Below are 10,920 nucleotides of genomic sequence, written 5' to 3' on the forward strand. Positions count from 1 at the left end.
ACAAGTTGTTAAATATTTTGAATCTCACCCCTGATTATACATTCTTTATTTTAAAAATATATTCTTCGGGCTGGGGTTGTAGCTCAGTAGGTAGAACATTTGCCTAGCACGTGTGAGGCACTGGGTTCGATCCTCAGCACCACATTAAAATAAAATAAAGGTATTGTGTGCACCTACTGTAATATATATATATATATATATATATATATATATATTCTTCATTAAACATATAAGTAAGTTAAGGCATACATAGGTAGGAAGATTTTAAAATAATTAGCTACCTTTCTCATTCATCCTTAAATATTATTATTTTCTCATTTTAAAGCAATTCAAACTTAAGGAGAATTGAGTAACCTTGAATATTGAAAGTTACAGACCCCTGTGGCTTGATAAACACTTACAATTTTATATTGAGGTGGAATTCACATAAAATTAATGATTTTAAAGTTCATTCACAGTTCAGTGGTTCACAATAATGTGCACCCACTGCCACTATCTAGTTACAAAATATTTTCATCACCTGGAAAGGAAATGCCTCTCCTCCAGCCCCTGGTAACCACTAATCTGATTTCTGTACAAATTTACCTTTTCTGAACATTTTATACAAGTGGAATTGTACAACAGGTAACCTTTTGTGTTTGAATTCTTTCAATTACATCACATTGTCCAAGTTCATCCATATGGTAGCAAGAATAGGTACTTTATTCCTTTTTCATCACTGAATCATATTAAATTGTATGAATACAACATCATTTTAAAGTTGATTTGTTTGTTGATGTATATTTGGAGTGTTTCCACCTTCTGGCTGTTGAGTTACACTTCTAATAATCTAAGATTTAAAACTGCTGCATCTCTAACTCTACTCCACTTTATGAGCTTAACTACCATAGAAAGAAGATTTTACTGCTTCATGTATTTTGTGGCAATTGGCTCTGTTGCTCCTGAACTGTTCAATCTTTCCCTATTTGAAACTTTCTGGAAGAATATGTCTCATGCACCCAGCCTCCACAACAGAAAAATTAATCAGGCCCGGTAACATGAACTCCTCCTTTGCTTCCGCCTCCTCCCTGTTGATCAGTTCTTTCCTAAATAGAGTTCCTTTCAATCTCTGCTTTTGCTTTCCTGCTTTTTCCATCTGGTATTTGCCATCCATGCACCTGGTCCTCTGTGAGAGATCTGACACATGCATGAGTATTTTTTCCTGATCTAGACCATCCTCTAAAAATAGTTTGGTATTATAAAACCAAGCTACACCTAAACATAACTTTCAAATATACTTTTTTTGGTGCTGGAATTTGAACCCCAGGCCTCATGCATGCTAAGTACATACTCTACCACTGAGCTACAGCCCCAGTACACTCAACCTGTCTCATGTCCAAATTTTGGCTTGGTGGCAATAGAATATATTTTAGTTACATAAACCAATTTCTACAGATGTTATTCCTCTGACATTTCAGAATGCCTCAGTCCAGTTAAGTTGCTTATTTCTTGTGAAGAAAAGCCATGAAGATTGGCTATGTGGTGAGGAGTACAAGTCAATTGGTCAGATTGCCCCAGTGTGCCTCTCATCCTATGCAACAGTGGCTTCTCTGATAGCCACTACTATAGTATCATTTCTACTCAAGGAGAACTTATTTTGGTCCTTTCCTCAGCCCTGAAATGCTCTATAGAAATTTTATCCTTCAGATTTCAAAGCTGGCGGAGGCAATGTGGATATCTGTTTATACAGTGCTGATGTAGCCAATAGAGACTAAAGTACGTACTTGTTAACCTGAGGCACACAGTCTGGGTGTGTGGGAGAATTTGGTGTTTATTATTTCATGCAAGGAATTGAGACAACCACTATGGGAAAAGGCAAACATATCTTAGACTTCTATTTATTTAGTTGATAGTATGCCATTAATTTCTTTTTAAAACTGCTGTACAGTGTTTGACTTTTTTTGGTCTAGTGTAAAGTGCAATGTATCTTTTTACTTTTAAATTATATATAATATAGAGGCATTGTAGTCTTTTCATAGTTTAGTGCCTCTAAAAGGTTTAATTCAGTTCCTGTAACATAGGTGTTTACAGGTCAAAAATGAATATAGTAATTGAGAAAACTTATATCTCTACCATCCTTCATCTCACATTTAAAATTAAATACAGAATTATAAATGGAGCATTTAAGTGTGAACATATTTTTTCCTTCCTATGTTACATGGTAACCTAGGGTAATTAGGCCATTCCATGATAAATGGAAAAATAGCTTTCATAATTTTCAAGGATAACTGGCTCTGAAGTGTGAAGTATTTCCTCATTGTTTTATAGGGTTTTAAAAATGTTGGAAGTAAAATAATAGTTTTGGTAATGCAATGATGCAATGATCCATAGGGTACATATTATTTGAAATTATATATATATATATATATATATATATATATATATATTCCTTTGATATTTTAAAATGCCTCAATTCAGTTAAGCTGTTTAATTTTTCTGAAGAAATATGTATATGTGGTTGGTGCTGGGGATTCAACCTCAGTCCTTATGCATTCTAGGCAAACACTCTACCACTAAGCCATACCTCCAGCTCTGAAATTTTATGTAAGCACAAAACGTATTATTTTTCAGTTTTCATTGTGGTATAGCAGTTTACATGTTAAGCCATATCCTAAGCTGATCTTAGTTTCTTTTATTTATTCATTTATTTATTCTTTTATTAGAGCTTTATAGTTATACATGTAACGTAACTAATATAACATATAGTTATGCATAACATATACATGGTAGTTGGGTTCATCCTGACAAACTCATATATGCATGGAAATCAATTTCAGTTCATGATCCCCCTTTCTCCTCTCCCTTTTCCTTCTTGTCTTCCCTCTTCTCTTCCATTCTTCTTTCTCTACTCCACTTGACTTCCTTTCTATCTATTAATTTGTATTTGATTGGTTCTTTATGTTATCCTATCCTTCCCTCCCCCTTTTCTTTGTTTTACTTTAGCTTCTGCATATGAGAAAACATTTGACCCTTGAGTTTCTGAGTTTGGTTAATTTCACTTAGCATGATATTCTCCATTTCTATCCATTTACTGGCAAATGCCATGATTTCATTCTTTTTTTTTAATGGCTGAGTAGGACTCTATCATATATATATATAATATTATATAATATATATATATTTATATATATACATATCCTTCAGATATATGTAACTGTTATATATATAAAACAGTTTCTTAATCCATTCATATATTGATGAGCATCTGGGTTGGTTTCATGATTTAGCTATTTGAATTGTGCTGCTATAAATATTGATGTGGCTGTATCACTGTAGTATGCCACTTTTAGATCTTTGGGAAAATACCCAGGAGTGAGATAGCTCAGTCATATGGTTGTTCCATTCCTAGTTTCTTGAGGAACCTCCATACTGCTTTCCAGGGTGGTTGTACTAGTCTGCATTCCCACCAATAATGTACAAGTTCATCTTTCCCCCCATAACATTGCCAGCATTTATTATGGTTTGTATTCTTGGTCATTGCCATTCTGACTGAAGTGAGATGAGATCTTAGTTTTGATTTGCATTTCTCTGATTGCTAGAGATGTTAAACATTTTTCATGTTTGTTGGTCTCTTGTTTTCCTGATTTTTGAGTAGTTTGTTTAGTTCTTTTTTATGATATATATATATATATATATATAAATATATATATATATATAATATATATATTTTATTATTATTAGTTGTTCAAAACATTACAAAGCTCTTGATATATCATATTTCATACATTTGATTCAAGTGGGTTATGAACTCCCATTTTTACCCCGTATACAGATTGCAGAATCACATCGGTTACACATCCACTTTTTTACATACTTCCATACTAGTGTATGTTGTATTCTGCTGCCCTTCCTATCCTCTACTATCCCCCTTCCCCTCCCCTGCCCTCCCCTCCCATCTTCTCTCTCTACCCCATCTACTGTAATTCATTTCTCTCTCTTGTTTTTTTTCTTTTCCCCTTTCGCTTCACTGTTTGTTTAGTTCTTGTCCCCCATTTATTAATTGGGTTTTTTTGTTGTTGTTAAGTTTTCTGAGTTCTTGGTATACTCTGGATATTAATCCCCTATCGAAGAAGTAGCTGGCCAAGATTTCTCCCATTCTGTAGGCTCTCTCTTCACACTCATCTCTTTTGCTGTGCAAAGTTTGATGGCATCCCACTTACTGATTCTTGGTTTTATTTCTTCTGCTTTGGGGGTCTTGTTAAGGAATTCTGTGCCAGCACCAACATGATGGAGTTTTGACCCTATGTTTTCTTCTAGCAGTTGTAATTCCTAAGTCTTTTTTTTTTTTGGTGGTGCTGGGGATTGAACCCAGGGCCTTATACACAGTAGGCAGACACTCTACCAACTGAGTTATATCTCCAGTCCCTAATTCCTAAGTCTTTGATCCATTTTGATTTGAATTTTGTTTAGGGTGAGAGAGTAATTTTATTTTTCGATATCATTTTGACCTGGCACTTGAAACGAATGTTTATCAGCTTCTCATGTTCTACATACCTTACAGCAAATCTATACTGAAGAAAGAATATTTACCTCAAGGTGGGATTTGATTTTGTACCTTCTAGTTCAGAAAATTAAATGGAATTCTGTTGTGGTATTGTTGTTGTTGTTTTTTGGTACTGTGTGTTAAACCCAGTGCTGGTTTGTCACTGAGCTACTTCCCCAGTACCTTTTATTTTTTCTTTGAAATAGGGTCTTGCTAAATTGCCCAACCTGGTCTTGAACTTGGGACCCTCCTTCCTCAGCTTCCTTAGTTGCTAGGGTTTCATGCATGTGCCACCATGCCAACTATGAAATTCTATCTTTATTGAGTATCTATTATGTGTAAAACATTGTTCAGTATTGAGGGGGAGGTAAAAAATATGTTCTTGACCATGTGCATATTATATTTTATCATTATTCCACTTAGTATATTTGTTGGTTCATGTTTTTCATCTCTTATAATAGCAAATGTGCCTTTCTGACTTTAATACAACTACCTATTGAACCATGTTTTTGGCCAACCCATATTTAGATAGAACTAAATTACCTTTTCTGAGTTCAAGTCTCTTAGAAATTCAATCTGGTATCAATCATCCTTATTACCATATTTCTATTAGAAGTTTTAGCAATGACATCTCTTGATCAGATCTTTAGTGTACTGATGTACAATTATACTTGAATAAATGAATAAATGAATGAGCTTTTCATAAACTAAAGGAGGTATGTTTAGATACATAAAATACAATGATACAAATTGGGAAATGTCAGGAACAAAAATATTAAGACAGAAAAACATGGCATGATCCATGAAGGGGAGCAGTCCAGTTTCACCAGAATAGTATATAGGATGATCAGAAGGAGTAACATAAGATAAGCAGAAAATATTGTTAAGTTATGTATACAGGGAAGATGTATAATAGTGTCACTATCAGTACTTGGCTGAAATGTTGAGTTTCATTGATACATGTAAAATATTTGTTCCATGGCCACAGATAGCTTCCCGAACTTGCCAGCTTTCTTTCCAAGATACTTCAGAGCAAGTTCATGGATGAGATCAGACCATTGCACTTACTCCACAAACAACACAAAGGTGTCCTAGTAAGTGGCAAAGATCTCTTCAGACGCAAGAGTATACAGTTTCATAGCAGTAGGTGAGGACAGTATGTTGGGACTTGAGTCTGTTTAAATAGACCCACATTCTCTGTGGGGCTAATTTTTCAAAGAGCAATTGTGTCTGTTATTTATGGGATTCTGAGCAAAAGATATTTAAGTCTATCTCCAGCCTTGCCAAAATAAGGGTTTTCTATAGTCTATGACTGACACTAGGCATTATACCAGCCCTATGTCTTGCTACTAAAGAGGAACTAAGCTCAAATAGTAGGATGTAGGATGATGCTGAAATGTGAGCTAAGTTGTGGAATGGCCAAGGTCATTCCCTAGGGAATTAACTTTTCTAGGAGTCTTTTAAAAATTGGTTTTTGTAAGTTTACTCAAGATCTTTTAAGTGTAGCACCATCTGAAAGCCAAATTTGTACAAAAGTTGATTTCATTTGAATATCTTTTTCAATTCATTTATTCATAGTACTCACTATGTGACAAGCCTTATTCTCAACCTCAGGGACAAGGAGTGAATGAAACCAAGCTCCTGACCTCATGGGGCTTATGATCTTGTGAGAGATAAATGATAAATTAATCAATACCTGTAACTTTATCATCATATCTTATAATTCAGAGAAAAATTAAGGCAGGTAAAAGGGATATAGAGTGATTGGGGGTAATTTTATACAAAGTAGTTAGGGACAATTTCTTGTAGGTGATGATATTTGGGTAGAGACATTAATGTAATAAAGAAGTGAATAGGTGAAGTTTCCAAGGGGAGAACTTTCCAAAGGGTCATGGATCAGCCAATCTGGGGGTTCTGAGGCAAGAATAAGTTTGGAATGTTTTAGAGATGGCAAAAAGAGTGTTGCAGAAGCAGGGTGTACAAAGCACTAGGACATAAGGTCAGAGAGGGTGAGCAGATTAAAAACATTTAATGCCATATTGGTTCATGATTTTGATTGGAATCAAAAAGTGATTAGAACCTGTTGGAAAGATTGAACAGGAGAGTCATGTGATTTGATTTATAGTTGAAAACTCCTCTGCTTGGTCTCTTATCTGTGTATAGGTTACACTATTGATAATTCCTGATGAAGGGTTTACAGAACCTCCTAAAGAGACCTCTACATCTTTTTACTCTGGGCAAAGGGAAATTTATCCTATGTGCACACCCTGAGGGAACTCAGGGATGTTCCAGTTCTCTTCCTTCAGAATTTCAGTTTTTATTCCCCACTCTCTTTTGGACATGGTCCAAGACCTTTCATCAATGTCTTGCCAGAAGTAAGTTATTCAGCTTTAAAGACACATGTCCATTCTCTAGCTCCATTTCTACCCGTTCCTAAGCCTGTGGGTGGGATAGATGTGTAACTACATCTCTGCTAACTTGGTGTTATTTCATTACTTGGAGTCTCTAAAATAATTAGTGACCCAACAGTGGGACTCTTGGTATCGCGGACTTGCTTTATTGCCTTGCTCTGACATCCCAGTTTCAAAGCATATTTGTGAATATTTCCAGGGTCTAGTGTAAAACCTCCTTTTTTTCTTCCAAAGTTAACCATTTACTATAACATAATTTGGAACTTAGAATCCTCAAGTCACCATACCCTTCTAGGAATAGCTTTCATTCTGTTTTTTTTTTTTTCTCTCTCCAGGAAAAACTGAGAAGTGAAGTTCTTTAGTAACCAAATGGCAGAACCAGATTTAGAATCAAGTAAGAGCTATCTGTGAAATGCATGAAAGTATGTCAATATATGTTGCTTTGTTGCTAAAGATATACTAATTTGCCATTTAGAATTTTACCTTCCTCAGTGTCCAGACTATCAACATTACTGGCATTTATTTATATCTCATTTTTAAAAGGAAGCTTACCTCTGTCAGTGTTTTTGAAAATATACTTTAAAACTTGTAACTTACTGGAAAAAATATGAAGACTGTTTTATTTTTTTGTAGGCATAATAAAATGAAATAACCAAGACTAACATTAGTTTGAACTTTACCTTGGAACATGTCCATGAAAAACAAAGGAAATCAGACTAATCCTTTTGACTTTCTCTCTCAGGCTTCTTATATCAAAGACTCTGTGACACAAGTAAGTTAAAGCTTGTGAATTACTTGTTGTAGCTTGGATCCATCTTGAAGGTATTGTATTAACTTAAGAGTAGAGATTTTATCCCAATTTCAGTCTTCATTTTTTTCCAGTTATTTCAGCCATTATTTTACTTCATTCAGATTCTTTATCCTTCAAACCACATTATTTGGGAGGATGAGCTATGGGCTGAATCAGACCAGTTGTCAATTCTGATTTGGGAGAAAAGTTTGTGAAACACAACAGTACTACAGATCATTGCTCAGTATTCCAAGAGATATCATTGCTATGGTTCTCAAAGTTTACAAAACTTTACAAAGAATGTTGGACAGCTAATATGTTTCAGTCATATTATTTCAGAGAAAATCTCCTGAGAGGTTGGTAGACCTACCCCAAAGCTCATTTTGGCTATTCTTGGGTTTGTTTAAGTAACACAAGGAAATAAAGGCAGCTAACTGCAGATTAGCTTCCACATGCCTTTGTTATAATACAAAGTTTAAAGTTACTCCAAATTCAAAATTTGGCAAAATTTCTAATTCAGGGTGCCACATAGTTGACTTCTTTCATTTTGGAAAGAGAATAAGCATGGGGCAAAATACACAGGGTTCTCTGTGGTCATTTTTTTTTTAAATCTCAGGCAGTCTACAGATGACATTAACAATTTTTATATTTTTTATTATTTTTATTTTTTAGTTGTAGATGGACACAATACCTTTATTTGTTTTTTTTTTTTATTTTTATGTGATGCGGGGGATCGAATCCATTGCCTCACACATGCTAGGCAAGCGCTCTACCACTGAGCCACAACCCCAGACAATTCTCATCTTTTAAAATGAAAATATCCCACAGGTTAAACACATTGTCTTTGATTTTAGGAAGCAAGTGGGTTTTTAGGAGTTCAAGTAGGAGTTGGCACACTTTTTCTGTAGAGGTCTGGATAATAAATATTTTAATCTATGTGAATCATATGGTTTCCATACCACTTGTGCCCAGCTGAGGGTCAGAGATGGTGCCAGCAGAGAGATGTGGCTGCACAGTTTCAGGTAGCTACTGGCGCTTTTTGAGGCTGCGCTCCCCCGGCAGGGCACTCTTTTCCTTCTCGTTTTCCCTCTCCTTGTCCTTCTTTTCCTTTTTCTGCACCTGGCAGGGAGGGTAGGAGAGAGTGGAGAAGGGGTGCTGAGGTCAGTGCCACCCGTGCGTAATAAGAATTGTAATGCATTCTGCTGTCATACATAAATAAATTTTTTTTTAAAAAAACCTATTCACTTTTGCTGCTGTAGTGTGCAAGCAGCCATAACAGTATATAGCTGAATGGATAAGACTGTGTTCCAATAAAACTTTATTTATAAAAACAGAGTAAGCTCAATTTGGTTCATGTGCTATTGGGTTATAGTATTCAATTAGAGGTTTTTTAATGGCATGATTTCAACACAGTCAAGGACATCACAAAATTTTTGAACAACTGTGAGAATGCCTTGAGAAAGGGTAACTACTTTGTGATTTTGTTATTGACCTGAAATATTTACCTTGGCTCACGGTTTCAGAGGTTTGGTCCATGGGTGGCTGGCTCTAAGGCAGAAACATCATAGTGGAAGGGTGTGGCAGAGGAAATCTGCTCAACTCATGGCAGCTAGGAAGCAGAGAGAGAAAAACAGGAAAGGGCCAAAGATGGATAGAGTCCCCAAAACCATGCCCACAGTGACCTACTTCTTTAGCCACACACCATCTACTTACAGTTACTACCCAGTAATTCCTTTACCCAGAAGTACATTCAAATTATTAATCCACCAAATGGATTGACCACTGATGAGTTCAGAATCCTCATGATCCAATTGCTGTGTTGCCTAACACATGAGCTTTTGTAGGACATTTCAGATCCAAACCATAACATATATACACCAAATTTAACAAAGTAACTAGTGATGTAAAAAGATCTTTATAAGGAGCCATTTGAAGTAAAATAAGTAGAATTTATTTCAGTGTTTCTCACTCCAGTTTCTAATTTTTCACTTAGCCGAGTATCACTTTTTGTTGTTTTTCTCTGTTCAAAGCCTTTTAGAACTTATTTAAATAGTTTTGGGCCCTCAGTAAGACATGTACTTGTTTATTACTATGTATCAGAATAACCATGTCTAACTATTCTCTTTTTCCATTGAGGCTTAGAGGGGGAATATCTTCCAATGAGCACTTTCACATATGTCTTCTCATTTAATATAATTTAATTATTTTCACAGATGAGTCATAGAGAAGATAAAGTTACTTGCCCAAGGTCACCCAACTAGTTGAGTGCAGGCAAGCTGCAAAAACAGGTCTGTTCAATTCCGAAGGCTCTGATTTTTCCACTACATAACAATGTCTACAGGAAGCTACTTGCAGTTCTTGGCAGACTTCATCTTTCTTTTTTTTAAACCTAAGCTGTTTTCAAGTAAATCATAGGAGAACTGAGAAGCATAGTATTTTATTCTTTTTTTCTATATTTTTGAAGTACAAAAGGAGATATGGTAGATGCTTTTGTTTAAACAACCATCATTCTATAACTAGAATATTTCCAAATAAGGGTGACTTCCAAAAATTATTTGCTTTCTTGGCAGTCTCCACACATTCTTTGTGAATGCAACTACATTTCCCATCTTCCTTGTTCAGCAAAGAATCATATGCTAATAAAACTTTTGAAAGGTGTGGCTTGGTGATATTCTTTTCAAATTTGAAAGAACCAGACTTCCTGGCATCATAACTTCAAATCGTGATAAAGCCAGCTGATAAGTTAAACATTCTGAATTTGTCTTTTGTTAGGCTATAATTCTGTATAGTTCTGATTGTGGATATTAGTTGGGGTTAGAAGCTAATGCCAAAGTCTCAAGATGCTGCTATTTAAGTGTGTGCCTTTTAATAAGTGTGAAATAAATTTTCTTCTATCAGGAGGAGCTTTTCTTCTTTTTGGCCAGAGCAGAAAATGTCATAGTAAATCGTTGCATGATAAAAAGTAGGAATAGAAGAGCTCACACTTAAAATTGTTATAGCATTTATGCTTCTCAGACCTCAATCACTATTGTGCAAAACCTAACTATTTTGTATAACATTTATGTTTTGGACTTTGAGCCTTATTGGTAGGGCTCAATGTAGGGGGAGTGGTGGGGAAACAGACCATCCCCAGTCCTGAGAGTCTTCTCAAGGTTGGCAATATCATGCTCTTGTGATCTTCTGTAGTGTTGGGGGGA

General features: G+C 35.4%; 1 non-coding gene across 1 annotated transcript; it reads right to left on the bottom strand.

The window, feature by feature from the left end:
* Positions 1–4,326: 4,326 nt before the first annotated feature.
* Trnas-acu (transfer RNA serine (anticodon ACU)) lies at positions 4,327–4,399 on the bottom strand. Its single transcript has one exon. It is a non-coding gene; the product is annotated as a tRNA-Ser (tRNA).
* Positions 4,400–10,920: the final 6,521 nt, after the last annotated feature.

Source organism: Urocitellus parryii, chromosome X, assembly GCF_045843805.1.
Source record: "Urocitellus parryii isolate mUroPar1 chromosome X, mUroPar1.hap1, whole genome shotgun sequence".
In the NCBI taxonomy this organism is placed as follows: Eukaryota; Metazoa; Chordata; class Mammalia; order Rodentia; family Sciuridae; genus Urocitellus; species Urocitellus parryii.